General features: G+C 39.0%; 1 protein-coding gene across 41 annotated transcripts in view; it reads right to left on the reverse strand.

Moving 5' to 3' along the window:
- The window catches only part of IGSF1 (immunoglobulin superfamily member 1), a 504,513-nt gene that overhangs the window by 341,444 nt on the left and 142,946 nt on the right, over positions 1–20,123 (reverse strand). For 8 of the 41 annotated variants that reach the window (XM_085006619.1, XM_085006605.1, XM_085006596.1 and 5 more), the window contains exon 2: positions 14,384–14,525. The exons of the other annotated variants lie outside the window; for them this stretch is intronic. The gene's annotated coding sequence lies outside the window, so the exon portion shown is untranslated. The remainder of the gene's footprint in view (positions 1–14,383; positions 14,526–20,123) is intronic. 41 annotated transcript variants of the gene reach the window in all.

Genomic DNA, 20,123 nt, shown 5'->3' on the forward strand with positions numbered 1-20,123 from the left:
AAAAGATGAAGTGATCACTGAAATGATCACTGTAATAAAAGCAGTTAGCATCTGTCACCATACAAATCTGTTACAATATTATTGGTTCTAATCCCTATGTGTACATTACATCCCCATGACTTATTTATCTTATAGCTGAAGTATGTGCCTTTTAATCTTCTTTATCTGTTTCTTCCGTCCCCTCACAACTCTCCCCACTGGCAACCACCAATTTATTTTCTGTATCTATGAATCTATTTCTGGATTTTGTCATTTGTTTATTCATTTGTCAAGAGACACAGTATTTATCTTTCTCTGACTTACTTCACTTACATAATACCTTCTAGGTCCATCCATGTTGTCACAAACGGCAGATCGCACTCTTTTTTATGGCTGAGTAATATTCCATTGTATACATCACATCTTCTTTGGCCATTCATGTGTCAATGGACACTTAGGTTGATTACATACATTGGCAATTATAAATAATGCTGTCATGAACATTGGTGTCCATGTATATTTTTTAATCAATATTTTCTCTGGGGCAGAATATATACCCAGAAGAATTAGTGAGTCATATGGTAGTTCTATTTTTAGTTTTTTGAGAAACCGCCATACTGTTTTCCATAGTGGGTGCATCGATTTACATTCCCACGAATATAAGAGGGTTCCCTTTTCTCCACACCCTCTCCAGCATTTATTGTTTGCAGATTTCTTTGATGACGGCGATTCTGACCAAAGTGAGGTGATACCTCATTATAGTTTTGATTTGCATTTCTCTAATAATTAGCAATGTTGAGAATCTTTTCAAGTGATTCTTGAAAATCAAGAATCAATATTGTCAAAATGGCTATACTGCCCAAGGCAATCTACAGATTCAACCCCTACCAAATTACTGATAACATTCTTCTAATCCATGAGTATGGTATATCTTTCCATCTGTCTGTGTCATCTTCAATTTCTTACAATGGTGTTTTCAGACCATGGGTCTTTTTTCTTTTTAGGTAGATTTATTCTTAGATATTTTATTCTTTTTGATGCAATGGCAAATGGGATTGTTTAGCATCCAATAAGGGATTAATCTCCAAAATATACAAACAGCTCTTGCAGCTGTTATTTGTCTCTCTCTCTTTTTTTTTAGGGCCACACACGTGGGATATGGAAGTTCCCAGGCTAGGGGTCGAATTGGAGCTGCAGCTGCCCAGCCACAGCAACCTGGGATCCGAGCTGCATCTGCAACCTACACCACAGCTCACAGCAATGCCAGATCATTAACCCACTGAGCAAGGCCAGGGATCAAACCCGCATCCTCATGGATACTAGTCAGGTTCATTACCACCGAGCCATGATAGGAACTCCTTGTCTTCTTATTGATGGTAGACATTCGACAGGTGTAAGGTAATATCTCATTGTGGCTTTAATTTGCATTTCTCTGATGATTGACGATGTTGAGCATCTTTTCCTGTGCCTATTTACCATCTGTATGTGTTCTTTGGGAAAATGTCTATTCAGGTCTTCTTCCCATTTTTCAATCAGGTTGTTTGTTTGTTTGATGTTGAATTGTACAAGCTGTTTATATATTTTGGATATTAGCCCCTTATTGGTATGTCATTAGCAAATATTTTCTCTCATTCAGTAGGTTGTCTTCTCATTTTGTTGATGGTTTCCTTTGCTTTCCAAACCTTTTAAATATAACTAAGTCCCATTTGTTTATTTTTCTTTTATTTCCTTTCCTTTAGGAAACAGAGTCAAAAATATATCACTATAATTTATGTCAAAGAGTGTTTTGCTTATGTTTTCCTTGAGGGGTTTTATGGTTTCCAGTCCTATATTTAGATCTTTAATTAATTTCGAGCTTATTTTGTATATGGTCTGAGAAAAAGTTCTAGTTACATTTTTTACATGTAGCTGTCCAGTTTTCCTGTACCACTTATGGAAGAAAAAAATGACTTTTCTCTATTGTATATTCTTGCCTGTTTGTTATAAATTAGTTGACCTGAAATCTATGGGTTTACATCTGGGCTCTCTATTCAGTTCCACTGATCTATGTGTTTTTGTGCCAGTACCATCCTGTTTTGATTACTGTAGCCCTGTAGTATACTCTGAAGTCAGGGAGCATGTTACCTCCAACTCTGTTCTTCTATCTCAAGATTGTCATGGCTACTTAGGGCCTTTTGTATCCATTGATTTATAGAATTATTTGTTCAAATTCTATTTAAAAATGCCACTGGTATTTTGATACAGATTGCACTAAGTCCATAGGTTGCCTTGGGTAGTATGATCATTTTTTAACAATATTAATTTTTCCAACCCACTAACATGGTATATATCTTTCCAACCATTTGTGATATCTTCAATCTCCTTCATCAGTGTCTTGTAGTTTACCAAAGACAGGTCTTCTACTTGCTAAGTTAGATTTATTCCTAGGTATTTTACTCTTACTGATGCAACTATAAATGGGATTATTTCCTTAATTTCTCTTTCTGATAGTTTGTTGTTAATGTATAGAAATATAACAGATTTACATATATTAATTTTGAATCCTGCAACTTCATTGAATTCATTGATGAGTTCTAGTAGATTTTTGGTGGCATGTTTAGGATATTCTATGTACAGTATGTTGTTCACAGTGACATTTTTACTTCTTCCTTATCAATTTGGATGGCTTTTATTTTTCTTCTCCAATTGTTGTGGCTAGGACTTCCAAAACTGTTTAATAGTGGCAAGAGTGCCACTTGTTGAAAGTGGCAAGAGTGGGCATCCTTGTCCTGTTCCTAATCTTAGAGGAAATGCTTTCAGCCTTTCACCATTAAATATGTTACCTCTGGGCTTATCATTTGTGGTCTTCATCATATTGAGGTATGTTCCCTCCACACGGATTTTCCAGAGAGATTTTTTTAATCATAAATGGATATTGATTTTCTGCATCTATTGAGATGATCATTTATTTTTATTCTTCAATTCATTAATGAAGTGCATCACATTGATTGACTGGCAGATATCAAACTATCCTTGTACTGCTGGGCTAAATCCCACTTTATCACGGTGTATGATCCTTTTAATGTGTTGTTGGATTCAGCTTGCTATTTTTTTAATTTTTATTTTTATTTTTATTTTTTCTTAGCTTTTCTAGGGCTGCGCCCATGGCATATGGAAGTTCACAGGCTAGGGGCTGAATCGGAGCTGCAGCTGCCAGCCTGCACCACAGCCACAGCAACACAGGATCTGAGCCACATCTGCAACCTACACCACAGCTCACAGCAACACTGTTAACCCACTGAGCAAGGCCAAGGATCGAACTCATGTCCTCATGGATACTAGTTGGATTCATTACCACTGCACCACGATGGGAACTCCAGTTTGCTACCATTTTGTTGAGGAATTTTGCATCCTTGTTCATCAGGGATATTCGGTATATAATTAAATTTTTTGTGATATCTTTATCTGCCTTTGATATCACAGTGATGCTGGTCTCAGAAAATGAGTTCAGAAGTATCCCTTCCTGTCAAACTTTTGGGAAGAGTTGGAGAAGGAGAGGGGTTAACTCTTCTCTAAATATTTGCTTAGAATTCTTTCGTGAAGCCATCTGGTCCTGGACATTTGCTGTTTTAGTATTAACTCAACTTCATTATTGGTAATTGGTCTGTTTGTACTTTTCTATATCTTCCTGGTTGAGTCTTGGGAGATTGTGCATTTCTAGGAGTTTGGCCATTTTTTCTAGATTGTCCATTTTATTGGCATATACTTACTGGTAATAGTCTCTTATAATCTTTTGTTTTTAGGTGATGTTGCTTTTAACTTCTTTTTAATTTCTGATCTCATTGATTTGATCCCTCTCTTTATTCTTGATGACTTTAGTGAAAGGTTAATCAATTTTGTTTCTTTTCAAAGAACTAGCCCTTAGTTTCATTGATATTTTCTTTTTTAAATATCTATTTCACTTATTTCTGTTCTGAGCTTTTTTTATGTCTTTCTTTCTACCAACTTTGGGCTTTGTTTGTTCTTTTTCTAGTTCCTTTAGCTGTAGCCTTAAGTCATTTGAGATTCTTGTTGTTTCCTGATATATGCTTGTATCACCATAAACTTTCCACTTAGAACTACTTTTGCTGCATCACATAGATTTTGGATTGTTGTGTTTTCATAGGTCTCCATATGTTTTTTGATGTCTTTTTTGATTGCTTCATTGGTTGTCTAGTAACATACTGTTTAGCCTCCACATGTTTTGGGATTTTTTTTCCAGTTTTTTCTTGCAGTTTATTTCTATCTTCACAGCTTTGTAGTTAGAAAGGATGCTTGGTATGATTTTAATTTTCTTAAATTTATTGAGGCTTGTGTTGCAGTCTAGCATGTGATCTAGCCTAGAGAATGTTTCATGTGCACTTGAAAAAAAATGGATATTCTTCTGCTTTTAGATGGAATGTTCCATATCTCTTAAGTCCATTTGGTTTAATATGTCACTTAAGGGCAGTACTTTCTTATTGGTTTTCTGTCTGTATGATCTATCCATTAATATAATTGGGGTGTTAAAGTCCCCTACCATCATTGTGTTACTGTCAATTTTTCCCTTTGTGTCTGTTAATATTTGCTTTGTATATTTAGGTGCTCCTATGTTGGGCACATATATATTAACAACTGTTATATCTTCTTTCTGGATTGACCCCTTGATCATTATGTACTGTCCTTCTTAGTCTCTTGTGACAGTCTTCATTTTAAAGTCCATTCTGCCTGATATAAATATTGATACTTTGGCTTTCTGGTATATCATTTTCATGGAATACCATTTTCCATCTCATCACTTTCAGTCTTTTTTGTCTTTAGATCTGAAGTGAGTCTTTTTTAGGCAGCATATATACAAGCCTTATTTTTGTATCCATTCACCCACTCTATTATGTCTTTTGATTAAAGTACTTGGAGCATTTGCATTTAAGGTAAATACATAATTAAGGTAAATACACAAATACATAATTAAGGTAATATGTATGTGTTGATTGCCAATTTGTCAGTTGTTTGGGGGTTGTTTTTGTAGGTCTTTTTTTTCCCTTTCTTCTTTTTTTTGTTCTCTTGGCATTTGATGATTGTATTTAGTGTTATGTTTGGATTCCTTTTTCTTTTGTGAGTGTATATCTATTGGGTTTTTTGTTTTGTTTTGTTTTTTGCCTTTTTTAGGGCCACACCCATGGCATATGGAGGTTCCCAGGCTAGGAGTCCAATTGGAGCTATGGCTGCCGGTCTATGCCACATCCACAGCAACATGGGATCTGAGCCATATCTGCAACCCACACCACAGCTCATGGCAATGCCAGATCCTTAACTCACTGAGCGAGGCCAGGGTTTGAACCTGCAACCTCATGGTTTCTAGTCAGATTCGTTTCTGCTGTGCCATGATGGGAACTCCTATATCTATTGTTTTTTGATTTGTGGTTACCATGAGGTTTTTATATAGCCATATGTGTATATATATATACACACGCACACGCACAATGTAAAATTTTAAAGTTGCTGATTTCTAAATTTCACATGCATTGTAACAACCCTGCATTTGTACTCTCCTCCTCTCACAATTATTGTTTTTTAATGTCACATTATGTATCTAATTGCCTTGTGTATCCCTAAGTTGCTTACTGTGGACATAGATGATTTTACTACTTTTGTCTTTTAACCATGCTTTGTGCATGGATGATTTCTTACCTTTACTGCATGTTTGCTTTTAGCAATGAGATCTTTCCTTTCATACTTTTCATGTTTCTAGTTATAGCCTTTTCTTTTTCACTTAGAGAAGTCCCTTTATTATTTCTTGTAAAGCTGTTTTGGTGGTGCTGAACTCTTTTAGCTTTCACTTGTCTGTAAAGCTTTTGATCTCTCCACCAAGTATGAATGAGGGTCTTGTGGGGTAGAGTATTCTTGCTGGTAGGTTTTTCCCTTTTATCACTTTAAATTTATCATGGCATTCCATTCTGTCCTGCATACATTAAATGACTTTTGTGCTAAATAAAGGACTAATTTATATAAGCATTTCAAAAGCTTATTAAAAATTCACATGCTCTAAGTGGGGAAATGTAAGATGCTGTATTTAATAAGTAATTTATGTTTATTGATTAATTCAGTTTTACGTCTTTTACAAGAAGTATATCTGTAAAGCAAAAAAAATCAGAAGTAAATACTCATAAATTTAATCAGTGCTTATTTCAACATGGTCCATTTACATCAATGATTTTCTTTTTTGGAAAATATTTCTTTATTTCCTCAATCCTTTTACAAAGAGTTATTTTCAACTAAAAATGGTAACATATCAATAAATAATAAAGAAAAAATCTTAAGATATAGAAGTAGAAGAAAGCTATTTAATAAAGTTGGAATGTACTTCTATTATGATCTTAAAGATCCACGGCAAGCATAACACTATATAAAAATGTATCTATTATCAATGTAGTGTACAGAAATGCATCACTCCATATGAGGCATCGTTTTGAATACAGTGAAGAGCAAACACTAAATAAGCCCTATTGTTGGGCTCAGAAAAGGCTACCTCTACAAAAGAGGTATCAGTGCTAAGACAAAAATGGAATTAGGATCTCAGGAGAGCCTCAGAGATAAGCTGGATAGGTAGAGACGCCCTCTTCTGGGCTTTGAACTTGGACATTTTCTTTTCTCTCTTAAACTTGAATATGTCAGACTTATCCCTGGAGGCATAACACTTGAGGCTAAGGGAAAATACTAAATATAAAATGCTGAGTAGATAAAAGCAGAAATGCAGAGGCTACGGGAGTACAAATGTAATTTCTGACAGAACAAGATGGCTAATTAGGGTGGGTGGTTTTAGGCCTCAGTCAGATTTCAAGTGGAAAACTAAAGCAAAAGTGTAGCAGTGTGAGCAAGTTTCCTCACACTGGACAAAATGGCAGCCAGCTAGGAGTCTTGGTTCTCTTGTCTCTTTGAGGCGTTTTTTCAAACTGGAAGGGCGGGGGAAGAGAGGCATTGAGGACAGAGCCCTTGGCCTATCTGGAGCACTACTGCCATCGTGCGGATATAGTTTCAAAACATCCTAAGCCGTTTTGGCTTTTTTCCTGTGAGGCCACTGACCAAGGAAGCTCAGAAGGACTAGAGGGTAGAACAGTCTTGGGCTCCCGGCTGGGCCTCTCTGCCTTCCCTTCTAAGGCCTCATGAGAGACCTGGCTGTTGGGAGTATCTTGGTGTAGAACTTGGAGGGTGAGGGGCCTGGAGTGAGCCAGCTGCTGGCAGGAGGTCAAGGCACAGGAAGTTGTGGGGCGGGGCCTAGGTTTCCTTTCAAAATGGGCAGGACTAGAAGAATACACAAAGACAAATCTAAGTTCTTTTAGGCAGTTGTCTCCTGTTCCTCCTCTTGCAGCAAGAGTTAACAGGCTTTCACATGTATCCTGATCTATGGGGCTCGGATCCCTTTGGCTAAAGTGTTATAGCACTAGGGACAGGCCTGTTCCAAGGGAAATTTAGCAGCATTTGGTGTGACTGCAGTGAGCCTCAGATCACACAAAATTCTGGCACCTCATTGCCTGAAGCAAGAGACCTGATTAGAAGTAGAGGTGGCCCAGTCTAACTTGGGTTTGCTGGAGAAAAAAGATCTCCACCCAGTGGAATCTTGATCTCCTCTCAAGTGTCATAAGAAAGAAGGGCATAAGATTCTTTATTTCTTGGTTTTCCAGAGGAAATTGAAGGCTTTGAGGCCTGAGAGCACCAATCACATTATAATAATCAAACTTCTCTGTTCTTGCTTCATAGCTGGTTGGAGGTGAAGATGTTTCATAGGCCTGTCCTCCTGTGATATGTGCGATGAGATGGAGACTCTACCAAGCCTTTTAATTAGGCCTAATAATCAGCTGCTTCTTCCTTCTAGGGGAAAGAGTACTTCTTGGTCTTCCCCTCCATCTGGTGGCCTCACTTGGATGTGCATGTGCATTCTGCTAGGCAAAGTCACACTAAGCTCCAATTTTGTATTGTTTATGTCCCACAAGCTGTTAAACTGTCCTTGGAACAAGCTTAATCATCTTGTTGACACTTTAGCCACAAGGAACCCAAGTCTACGCCCTGCCCCACAACTTCCTGTGCCTTGACCTCCTGCCAGCAGCTGGCTCACTCCAGGCCCCTCACCCTCCAAGTTCTACACCAAGATACTCCCAACAGCCAGGTCTCTCATAAGGCCTTAGAAGGGAAGGCAGAGAGGCCCAGCCGGGAGCCCAAGACTGTTCTACCCTCTAGTCCTTCTGAGCTTCCTTGGCCAGTGGCCTCACAGGAAAAAAGCCAAAACGGCTTAGGATGTTTTGAAACTATTTCCGCACGATGGCAGTAGTGCTCCAGATAGGCCAAGGGCTCTGTCCTCAATGCCTCTCTTCCCCCGCCCTTCCAGTTTGAAAAAACGCCTCAAAGAGACAAGAGAACCAAGACTCCTAGCTGGCTGCCATTTTGTCCAGTGTGAGGAAACTTGCTCACACTGCTACACTTTTGCTTTAGTTTTCCACTTGAAATCTGACTGAGGCCTAAAACCACCCACCCTAATTAGCCGTCTTGCTGTTTCCGAAATTATATTTCCATGTGATCCTGTCTATGTAGTTCTAATTTACTTCATTCAGCTTTACATGTCCAGTACTTTTCCATGGCATCAAGTTGTGTCCTTCGAGGAATAAATTAGATAGATCCAGAGGGAAAAAGAAGAAGTTGCCTGCAGCCTGGACATCTTCTCAAACCAACAATTCACAAATTCAAGTGGTCTTTGACCTGGATCGCCTTGCAAATAACCTTGGATTATTTCTCCATTTTGTCACCTATGATACTGAAATTTTGGTAACTATTTGGTACAAGCCTTAAGAGAAGGGACCAGACAGCTGTCATTCCTTCATGCCATAAATGGCAAGATACATATACTTGCATATATATAAATTCCAATTTGAAGTTAGAGTTTTGTTTCATGGTTTTATCATTTAACATTAGAATGATCTTTCCCCATGCAATTAAATATTATTCAACTACTTCCCGTGACTTTATGGTTTTCGTGTGTCTGTATGTGTTACACTTTATCTCTTAGGTGTAAAGCTTATAATACTGTATAGTATTTTCTTATTAATAAATTAAGGAGTAGCGCATGCCAAGGATCCAGAAAATAACCATGTGATGATGATCAAGAAGAAAAGCACTAACTTAAATCTTAAATCCTTTAAGCACTCTTAAATCCTGTTAAGACAACTGATTAAACTTTTTGACTATTTATACCATATATTTCAATATATAGACATATTCCTAGATTTAGTTTCACACACAAAAAATAAATCTGTATTAAAATTGGACTTACGTATACACTGTGGTGTGGATCACACCAGATGTTTGCTCTAAAAAAGTATTGAGGGGAATGAATTTACATCCGTGTAATCAATAATAAATCTTGTGGAGTTCCCATCGTGGCCCAGTGGTTAATGAATCCGACTAGGAACCATGAGGTTGCGGGTTTGATCCCTGGCCTTGCTCAGTGGGTTAAGGATCCAGCGTTGCTGTGAGCTGCGGTGTAGGTCACAGACGCAGCTCGGATCCTGCATTGCTATGGCTCTGGAGAAGGCCGGTGGCTACAGCTCCGATTTGCCCCTTAGCCTGGGGAACCTCCATATGCTGCAGGTGCGGCCCTAGAAAAGACAAAAAAAAAAAATAATAATAATAATAATAATAATAATAATAAATAATCCTTGTTTGTCAAAATTACAAGCCTTCAGCTTATGTATAATAATAATAAATAATCCTTGTTTGTCAAAATTACAAGCCTTCAGCTTATGTATATGATATATAGAGAGTACACCCTCAAAAGACTCTTAGAAAGGATGACACCATTACTTTTGGGGTGTTTTTTTTAAATGTTATACATACAAACCAAGATGCCTGTTAGCTGTCTAGAATACATATATGTTCATATGTTCGGATCAAGCATGTTTCTCAAAGATCTCCAAGAAACTTATAGCTGCCAATGGCACCAATGTCCGCATTCCACCAGTGAACTCAACCATGACCAGCCTGAAGGAAAGCTAGGAAGAAGCACAGATGTCACAAAAGCCAGTTCTCTTCCCTTGGTATTAATGGAAGCTTATCTTCCAAAGTGGAATGGCTTCCTGGTCAATAGAGATCAGGAAGGGCCACACCTAAAAAGCATCTCGAACCACTAGAAGGTCACAGCAGAGCACTATACTGATGTTACTTGTTTTCATTTAAGAACTCAAATACTGAAAGATAGAGATTAAGAAGGATGCCATGAAGAGAGAGGCAGCGATTAATTTTTAGCCATCCTCTTGACTCTAAAATTACTAGCCATTAGGTATCTGGAAGTATCCACACCAAGAGGGTGGCTATTTTATAAGGTCACTGAAGAATCTTCATCACAAACTACCTATGAAGGTAAAAATCATTTCTCAGGCTTAAATAATGTTATCACTGGCCAGGAATATCAACCCCCAAAGCCACCTCTCTGCTCTCCTTGCAAGAACTGATAAAACATGAAGGTCCTATCAGGACAAAGGAATTGATCTTGGGCTTTACAATGAATCTGTAAAGCCATGGGAGCAACCAGATGCTAGGCTCACAGCATTCCTCAAGGCCTTCCATTACATTCATGGCTTTCATCCACCTGAACAATTCCAGTCTCCCAGATGATGTCCTGGCCCACACTGGCCTGTCCGTGGACTCCCATTCCTTCTATACAGGTCCTTCTGGTTCCAGGGTTCTAAGTCCTCTCCACACAGCTAGGAAGCTGAGGCTCCGCCTCCCTACTTCCTGTGCCTGGACTTCCTGGTAGCAGCTGCCTGGGTCCTGGGCCATGGGTCCTGGTCTGGTGCTTATCAGATACTACGCCAAGACCCTGACTCTGTCCACTGCTCCTGCCAGACCACAGGGGAAAAGGGAGGGAGGCCAGGGTTGGGTTTAAGATCAGTTCAGCCTCCCACCGGCCTCACCACCCTCAACAGCTAGGCCTTGCTTGGAGGAACCATGCAGGGCTTAGGCTTGATCAAACTAGCTCCGCACGATGGCAGTGTGGTCCCGGAAAAGCCAGCTCGCCCTGCTCCAAGCATTCTTCTCCCGCCCTTTGAGTCTGAAAAAACGCCAGGAAGAGACAGAGACACCAGAAAATATGGCTTGGTTTGAAGAAACCTGCTCAAACTCTGTGCATTTTCCTCTTGGTTTCCCTGGTATGTCAAACTGAGATCTAGGCCACCCTACTTTATCAAGCAAATTCTCTTTTCCAGATTTCAATATCTACTTTACCAAGTCTTCCATATCTGCTCTTAATGCCATCAAACTGTTTAGGGGTACCAAGGCGCAAACCTCAAGGATCCATGCCTAAGTGAGAAAAGAAAATGATTATACCTAAGGGCTTGGCGAAGAGCAAATCTAGGCAACAGGCCATGTGGTTATTACCCTGTCTCATCTCCCAAATCCCCTGCAGTCTTCATATATCTAGCCTTGTGCGTTGAGATGGAGAAGCCATTTGGTGGAGTTCTAGGAGGAAGGTCCAGCTACTTCTTAAGACTGAATGCTAGATAGAGCCCTCCTTGGAATGATACATTCTTAAATGACTACAAATTCCAATCAAATGGGACACATGACTTTGTTTCATGGTGTCATCATATAACATTGGAAAACAAGCATTTTACATGTCATTAAATGGCCTTAGACTTTACTGTGTATGCTTGTCACTGTTTTTCACTTAAGGATTATTCTTATATTTTCACACTAGTAAGACAGAGCTCTTTTTTCACTTTTGCACAGTCATTGGCAACACCTTATAACAATTACATATATCCATATCATTCTCTCTTTTTGAGTGCTTGAATTTTCTTCTAGAACATATTCAGGAAATTATAAATTCAAAAATATATGGCAGGTCATTCACAGTGAAAAGAAATAATCACTTTCAAAATGTCTTCGCCATACTTTGTCATCCCCTCCATGTACATTTAAGATCTACTTTTATAAAATAATGTTCCAATTCCCCAGTACTATGATTGTTAAAACAAATTTTTATCACTTACAGCTTGAATGCTTCTCAAATATCATTAATAATTCTTTGGAATACTTCTGTGTTTAAAAATATTGCTTTTTTTTTTTTTTTTTTTTTTGGTCTTTTTGCCTTTTCTAGAGCCGCTCCCAGGGCATATGGAGGTTCCCAGGCTAGGGGTCGAATCGGAGCTGTAGCCACCAGCCTACACCAGAGCCACAGCAACGCGGGATCCGAGCCGCGTCTGCAACCTACACCACAGCTCAAGGCATCCTTAACTCACTGAGGGAGGCCAGGGATCGAACCTGCAACCTCATGATTCCTAGTCAGATTCATTAACCACCGAGCCACGACGGGAACTCCAAAAATATTGCCACTTTTAAACACTGATGTGAAATTTAGAAAGTGGGCATAGAAAATTCACATAACATAAAATTAACCATTTTAATATGTACAATGAAGTGGCATTTAGTACATTTACAATGCTGTGCAGGTATTATTTCTATCCACTTCCAAGTCATTTTCATTACCCTAAAGGAAACCCTAGATCCATGAAATAGTTTTTCTCCATTACCCCATCTGCCCAGCCCCTGGCAAATACTAATCTGCTCTCTGGCTCCATGGATTTACCTACTCTAGTTATTTCATATAAATGGAACCATACAGTATGTGGCCTTTCCTTTCCCACGTAGCAAAATGATTTCAAAGTCCAATCATGTCATACATTAGCACTTCATTTCTTTTTATGGCTGAATAATATCCATTATATACATATTGGATATAAAAGTCATTCTCTTGTATGTGGATAACCAGTTGTCTCAGCACCACTTGTTAAGGAGACTACTCTTTGCCCTTTGAATTACCTCGTATATGGATTCATTCCGCACTCCCAACCTATTTATTGATCCACACGTTTATTCTTATTTGAGTACCACATTGCTTTGATTACTGTAGTTTTTTGTTTTTTTTTGTCTTTTTGCCATTTCTAGGGCCGCACCTGCGGCATATGGAGGTTCCCAGGCTAGGGGTCCAACCGGAGCTGTAGCCGCCAGCCTACACCAGAGCCACAGCAACGCAGGATCCGAGCTGCATCTGCGACCTACACCGCAGCTCACGGCAACACCGAATCCTTAACCCACTGAGCAAGGCCAGGGATCGAACCCGCAACCTCATGATTCCTAGTCGGATTCGCTAACCACTGCGCCACCACAGGAACTCCTGACTACTGTAGTTTTATGGCAAGTTCTCAAATATGGAAGTGAGTCCTCCAGCTTAGTCTTTTTTCTATTATTCAAGCTTACGTTAGCTACAGCTGTCACTTGCAATTCCATACAAATTTTAGGATTAGCTTTTCCGTTTCTGCAAAAGCAGTTGGTGGGATAATGACATAGATTACATTGTAGTATAGGCCACATGGTAGGCTTCACAAGAAGGAAACTTAAACAACTTAGGATATTTTGAAACTATTTCCGCACGATGGCAGTAGTGCCCACAAGCCCTGTCCTGTGGCCCTCTTCTCCTGCCCATCCAGTCTGAAAAAAACAGGACCAAGGAACAAGGGTGTTAGAAAACAAGGCTGCCTCGCAATTTGCCCAGTAAACTGCTCACCCTGCTGCACTTTTGATTTTGGTTTCCATCTAAAATCAACTTAAGTCTAAAACTACGCAATCTTATCAGGCATCTTATTTTACAGAAATTAAATTTCCACCCAAACTAGTCTATATGCATCAGTTTTTCTTCCTTCGAGATTAGGTTGGCTAGACCTTGGTTCTCCATCCACAGATGCAACCAAGCATGGACTGAAAATTAAAAAAAAAAATTCCAGAAAGTTCCAAGAAGCAAACTTGAATATGCTGTGGGCCCACAACTACTGACATAGCATTTATACTATATTGTATATTTGCAACAATTTACATGGTATTTACATTGTATTAAATATCCTGGGCAAGCTAGAGATGATTTAAAGTTTAGGAGAGGATATGCTGAGTTTTCATGCAAACATTCTGCCACATTATATAAGAGACTTGAGCATCCATGGATTTGGTATCCAAACAGGGTCTTGAAACCAACCCCATGCAGATTCCAAGGGATGACTGTACTTTCCAGCATTTTCATGTGGGGAAATTATCTGCTTCACATGGTAAGTTAGATGGATCCAGGTAGAAAAAGATGAAGAAATTGCTTGGAGTCCGTAGGAGAGCATTTCTGGTCTCTAGCTGCCAATTCAGAAACCCAAGTGGTTTTAGACCTGGTTTCCTACCCAGGCACCAAGGAGTCCTCCACGTTCATGCCTCTTGTATTGAATAACCGGCAGGTGTTTGAGAGGAGTTATCAGAAAAGGCCCAGTTAACTCACATCACTATAAAACATACATTGCTCCCATGGCATCTCACCTATACTTACATGTTTATAAATTCCAATTAGAAGTTAGACAGGATTTTGTCTCACTGGTTTCATCATTTAATGTTAGAACGTGGCACTTGCCCGTGTTATTAAACACTCTTCAACTTCTTCACATGACAGCTCCTTGAAAATCTCTTAGCATCTTTGAAGGACAAAAAGAAACACTTGATCACAAATTCCACTTTCCTGAGGCAACCACCATTACCAACCTGATAGATATATGCATTCAAATAGCATATGTGGGAGTTCCCATCATGGCTCAGCAGAAATGAATCTGACTAGTTAGTATCCATGAGGCGGCAGGATTGATCCCTGCCCTTGCTCAGTGGGTTATCGATCCGGCGTTGCCGTGAGCTGTGGTGTAGGTTGCAGACGGGGCTCGGATCCCGAGTTGCTGTGGCTCTGGCGTAGGCCGGTGGCTACAGCTCCGATTCGACCCCTAGCCTGGGAACCTCCATATGCCTCAGGTGGGGCCCTAAAAAGACAAAATATATATATATGTATATTATATGCAATTGCTCATAAAAGCTGATACCATTTAACTAAATAGACACAGGCTTTTCAATATATTCCCCTATTTCCTCAAAGGACTGTTCAAAACACACAATCTCATTACATCTTTCTTAAATTCCATCTTGGTAACACTATAGATAGAATTTAGTTCCATGGATATTAGGTAATGGGAAATTTCCAATGGCATTAAATATTCATGAGGTAAGTAATAATACTTTATTGCTAAATCTCACAACTCTTCTTTACCGTTGCTCAAATCCCAAGGATATTATAAACATGTGGCAAAGAAATAGAAAATTAAACCATTATAAAGAAGTAAATGAAGGATAATCTCTACTGGCAAAAGCTCAATAGAAACTCATTTTGATTTACTGCATTTTGATCATTTTTCTATTTATATTATATATTTACTGCATGTAGCAAGTGTGTATGTGCATGAAAATTGTTTGTTATGGATTTCAAATTACATCATTTATGTGTGATTTCCTTGTGGTTTGAGAATTATCCTATCACTTTCTCGGGTCTTATATAGAGAAGCTAATTAGATGGTGGGCTCATTAAATATACTTTAGATGATTGGATTTTGTGTTAAGTAATTATTATTATTATTATATTACTATTATTATGTTTTGCTTTTGAGGGCCCCACCCACGGCATATGAAGGTTCCCAGGCTGGGGGTCTAATTGGAGCTACAGCTGCCGGCCTACACCACAGCCACAGCAACGCCAGTTCTGAGCCGCATCTGCAATCTATACCACAGCTCATGGCAACGCCGGATCCTTAACCCACTGAGCAAGGCCAGGGATCCAACCCACAACCTCATGGTTCCTAGTCAGATTGGTTTCTGCTACACCACAACAGGAACTCCATTAAGGAATAATTTATTAAAAGCTTTTAGTTTTCTTGACTTTGGAGAATAAGATATTTAATCATTCCATCATGTAGATAGGACTGTCTTTTTTTGAGAATATAATATTACTCAGAATATTATCAAAACTAATATATTGTCAATATATTAAGCCTTCACTGTACATACAGGCAAAACTTGAAAGTACACTCACAGAAACATTGTTTTAGAAGTGAAGACACCCATGGTTGCTTTCTTCAAATTTTAAAACATGAATCCTAATGAGAATACTGGCTCCGTAGAATAAATAAATGTTTAGATCAAATTTATTACATATGCTAAAAGTAAAGGAAGACACAAAATGTTTTGCCATTTCTTTTATTTGGTGTCAGAAAACTTCTATTTTGATCCTTCTTTGCTTTCCACACTAATCACAGGAAGGGAATAATGCCATCCTGTTCGGAATACCCTACTCTCCTTGCAAGAACTGATAAAACATGAGGGTCCTATCAGGACAAAGGAATTGATCTTGGGCTTTACAATGAATCTGTAAAGCCATGGGAGCAGCCAGATGCTGGGCTCACAGCATTCCTCAAGGCCTTCCATTACATTCATGGCTTTCATCCACCTGAGCAATTCCAGTCTCCCAGATGATGTCCTGGCCCACACTGGCCTGTCCGTGGACTCCCATTCCTTCTATACAGGTCCTTCTGGTTCCAGGGTTCTAAGTGCTCTCCACACAGCTAGGAAGCTGAGGCTCCGCCTCCCTACTTCCTGTGCCTGGACTTCCTGGTAGCAGCTGCCTGGGTCCTGGGCCATGGGTCCTGGTCTGGTGCTTATCAGATACTACGCCAAGACCCTGACTCTGTCCACTGCTCCTGCCAGACCACAGGGGAAAAGGGAGGGAGGCCAGAGTTGGGTTTAGGATCAGTTCAGCCTCCCACTGGCCTCACCACCCTCAACAGCTAGGCCTTGCTTGGAGGAACCATGCAGGGCTTAGGCTTGATCAAACTAGCTCCGCACGATGGCAGTGTGGTCCCGGGAAAGCCAGCTCGCCCTGCTCCAAGCATTCTTCTCCCGCCCTTTGAGTCTGAAAAAACGCCAGGAAGAGACAGAGACACCAGAAAATATGGCTTGGTTTGAAGAAACCTGCTCAAACTCTGTGCATTTTCCTCTAGGTTTCCCTGGTATGTCAAACTGAGATCTAGGCCACCCTACTTTATCAAGCAAATTCTCTTTTCCAGATTTTAAGTTGTACTAGGTCAAGTATGTATAATTAATATAAACTTAATAATTAAATAACAATTAATTTTTATAATATACAAAACCTGCTCCTTTACATCTTAAATATCTGTTACATTATTTTCACAAATTAAATCTTCAAGCACTGCATGCTCATTAACAAGGATTTATAATTATTGCTTGTGTATTTGGGGTTGTTTTTAAATGACAGGGAATGAAACAAAAACACACTACTTGGGCTTTTATATACAGTTTCCTTGTTTATTTCTTCATATGACTCTGAGTTATGGACTAGTTTCTCCATTTCACTCTGGAGGGCTCTGTTTTGCATTTTCTGTATGCTAGGTCTTCTAGTAACAAATTCCATCTGCTTTTCTTTTCTGGGAATGTTTCTTTTTTTTTTTGCAAGTTAGTCTTGATGGAAGCAGAATCCTTGGTTGACATTTTTTTCTCCCTCTTAGAATTTTAAATGCCTTTTGGTTTCCAAGGTTTCTGAAGAAAAATAAACTGCTAAGCTTATTGAGGCTACCTTGTATATGATGAGACCCTCTTGATGCTTTCATAATTCTTGCTTTGTGGCTCTTGTCCATTTGACTATAATGTGACTCAACATGGATCTCTGTGTGCTTATTTTACAGTTTGTTGACCTTCTTAGATGTGTATATTCACGTCTTTTATCACCTTTGGAGTGTGTGCACCATTATTTCTTTATGCTTTTTGCCTCTTTATTTCTCTCCTTCTTTGATAACTCAATTATGTGTAAGATGACATAATAAATTATTTCCCACAGGTCTCATAGACTCTGTTCATTTTTCTTCATTTTTTTTGTTCTGCTCCTCAGACTGGATAATTTCAACTGACCTAATTGCAGTTCTCTGATTCTTTCTCCTGTTTGACTTTCTGTGCCTGGACCACCTGGCAGCTACTGACTCAGTTCTAGCCTCTCACTCTCCGAGCTGTACACCAAGACCCTACCAATGTTCAAGTATCTCGTGAGGCCATTTAGAAGAAGACAAGGAGGCCCAGCTTGGGTCTAAGCCTGTCCTAACTCCCCACAGGCATGATGTTCCTTAACTCTTGGCCTCAGGGAAGGAAATATTAGGAGATTTTGGTGCTCCGAAACTATTTCCTCATGATGGCAATGGTGCTCCAGATATGCAGGCAAGCCCAGTAGAGCTGTCAACTCCTACCTCAACCAGTCTGGGGGTGGGGGGGGAATGCTAAAGGCACCAGGAAACATGGCTACCTTGTATTTTGCCTGTTTTAAGAAACTTGCTCATGTTGTTCTTTTGCTTTCGGTTTCCATCTGAAATCAAAACTGAGGCCTAAACCAGCTATAATGGAAAAAATAAAAATCATTATAAATGAAAAAAAAAAAAACAAAAAAACCCAAACCAAAAAAAAAAAAAAAAAAAAACCCTGAGGCCTAAACTACCCATCCCCATCTTCTTTTGTAGGAAATCAATTTCTTTTCATTTTTTCTTTTCTTTTTTGGCTATCTGGCACATATGGAGTCCCTGGACCAGGGATCAATCAGAGCTGCAGTTGTGACCTAAGCCACAGCTGCATTCCCAGCACTCCCAAGAAGCCACCTTGGACCCCATTGTGCCACAGAGGGAACTCCAAGAGCTCAATTTCTACAGAACCTGGTTCTGCTCTTCTTAACTCAGCTTTACTTCTGATGCATTTTCCCTAGTTATTAAGTAGGCCAAGTCTCAAGGAATTTTTTTCAAGAAAAAAATTCTGGAAAACCAAGGGCAAGACTAGGGCATTCCTAGGCAACAACAATTGCTAATAATTATTGCGCATTTAAAACACTCTAGTATATCTTTCAAGGATCTTGATAAGAATTCATGTATTGATTCTTTAGAACATACGTGTACATACTATGATTTTTGCCACTTAATAAAGAAAGGTAGCACAGGAAGTTTAAAAACCTTTTCCAAGGCCACATAGCTAATAATAGAGACAACTTAAAAATCAGATGAGCCAGACTTCAGAGCTCACACTCTTAAGCACTAGGGAGGCAAACTATATGCTCACTTCTGAGGCACTTTGAGGAAGCCTCCCAATATTTTCTAGTTTTCTTGCATTCCCTAAGACTTAAGTATGAAGAGGATTCAGTAAACAAGTTCAATACTATCTTGGATTCTTGCCACATAAGAACAATAGATAAAAATAAGTCATATTCTATTAACCTTCTAATCACTAGTACACTTCTTTCTCAGGTTAAGCCCTTTCCACAATTTGTTGCTTTTTATGGCAAACGTTGAAACTTCCCAAAGCCCTCCAATTTTTATTTGCTTACACAGGCGAAGGAAAGAAATTCCCATGAAGCCCCACTTATCCTCAGCCACCTATAGATTTAAGGACTCCTTGGGCTCAGAAAGAGCAGATGAATTGGGAGCAGAGAGGAACTGAGTCACATTTAGTTCCCAGAATTTCAAAACAATGTCAGAAAACTGCTGACATTGTCTAATTGCATTTATGGTACATGTGTATTGATATTATGTACTTTTCAGTATCCTACTATGTATTCCTTTTGGCTAGTTACCAAATATTTCCATTACTCCTCTTGGATACTGTTAAGATCAGTGATATTTGGCAAAGGTACAGAGCCAACCCCACAAATTTGATTAAACAAATATCCCAACCTATCTTTGAAATCAAACCAGAACCCTCTATGGCAGAACATAACCGAGACTCATAGAGCAAGCCAGCCAGATTATGCAATCAATAAAGGTAAACCATTTGAGGCAAAGAGAAAAATGAAGAGTCAACGGATAAAGAGGAGGATATAATGATAACCAGTAGAAAAAAAAAATTCCAATGTATATTATCATCCAAGTTGTGTACAAAGATAAAATACATATAGTTTATGGTGATATTATAGGCTACTTTGTGTTCAGTTATCTGAATTCCATACTCTAAATATTCTATTTTGAAAAAAGTTTATTTTTTCACAAATGGAAAATAGCTTTGTTCATATTTTTAAATTATGCTTTGGGATAACTAAAGTATACTGTCAAATGCTCATAAAATACAAAAGGGAAAAAGGTATAAAATGAAAAAGATGAGTAAGAAAATACCCAATTATTGTAAACATATATGTATACATGTAAATTAAAATTTATCAA

The sequence above is a fragment of the Sus scrofa genome, chromosome X (assembly GCF_054392235.1).
Source record: "Sus scrofa isolate SSC_HxYL_T2T_F1_AM1 chromosome X, Sscrofa_HxYL_maternal_Yorkshire_Landrace_v2.0, whole genome shotgun sequence".
NCBI classification, from domain to species: Eukaryota; Metazoa; Chordata; class Mammalia; order Artiodactyla; family Suidae; genus Sus; species Sus scrofa.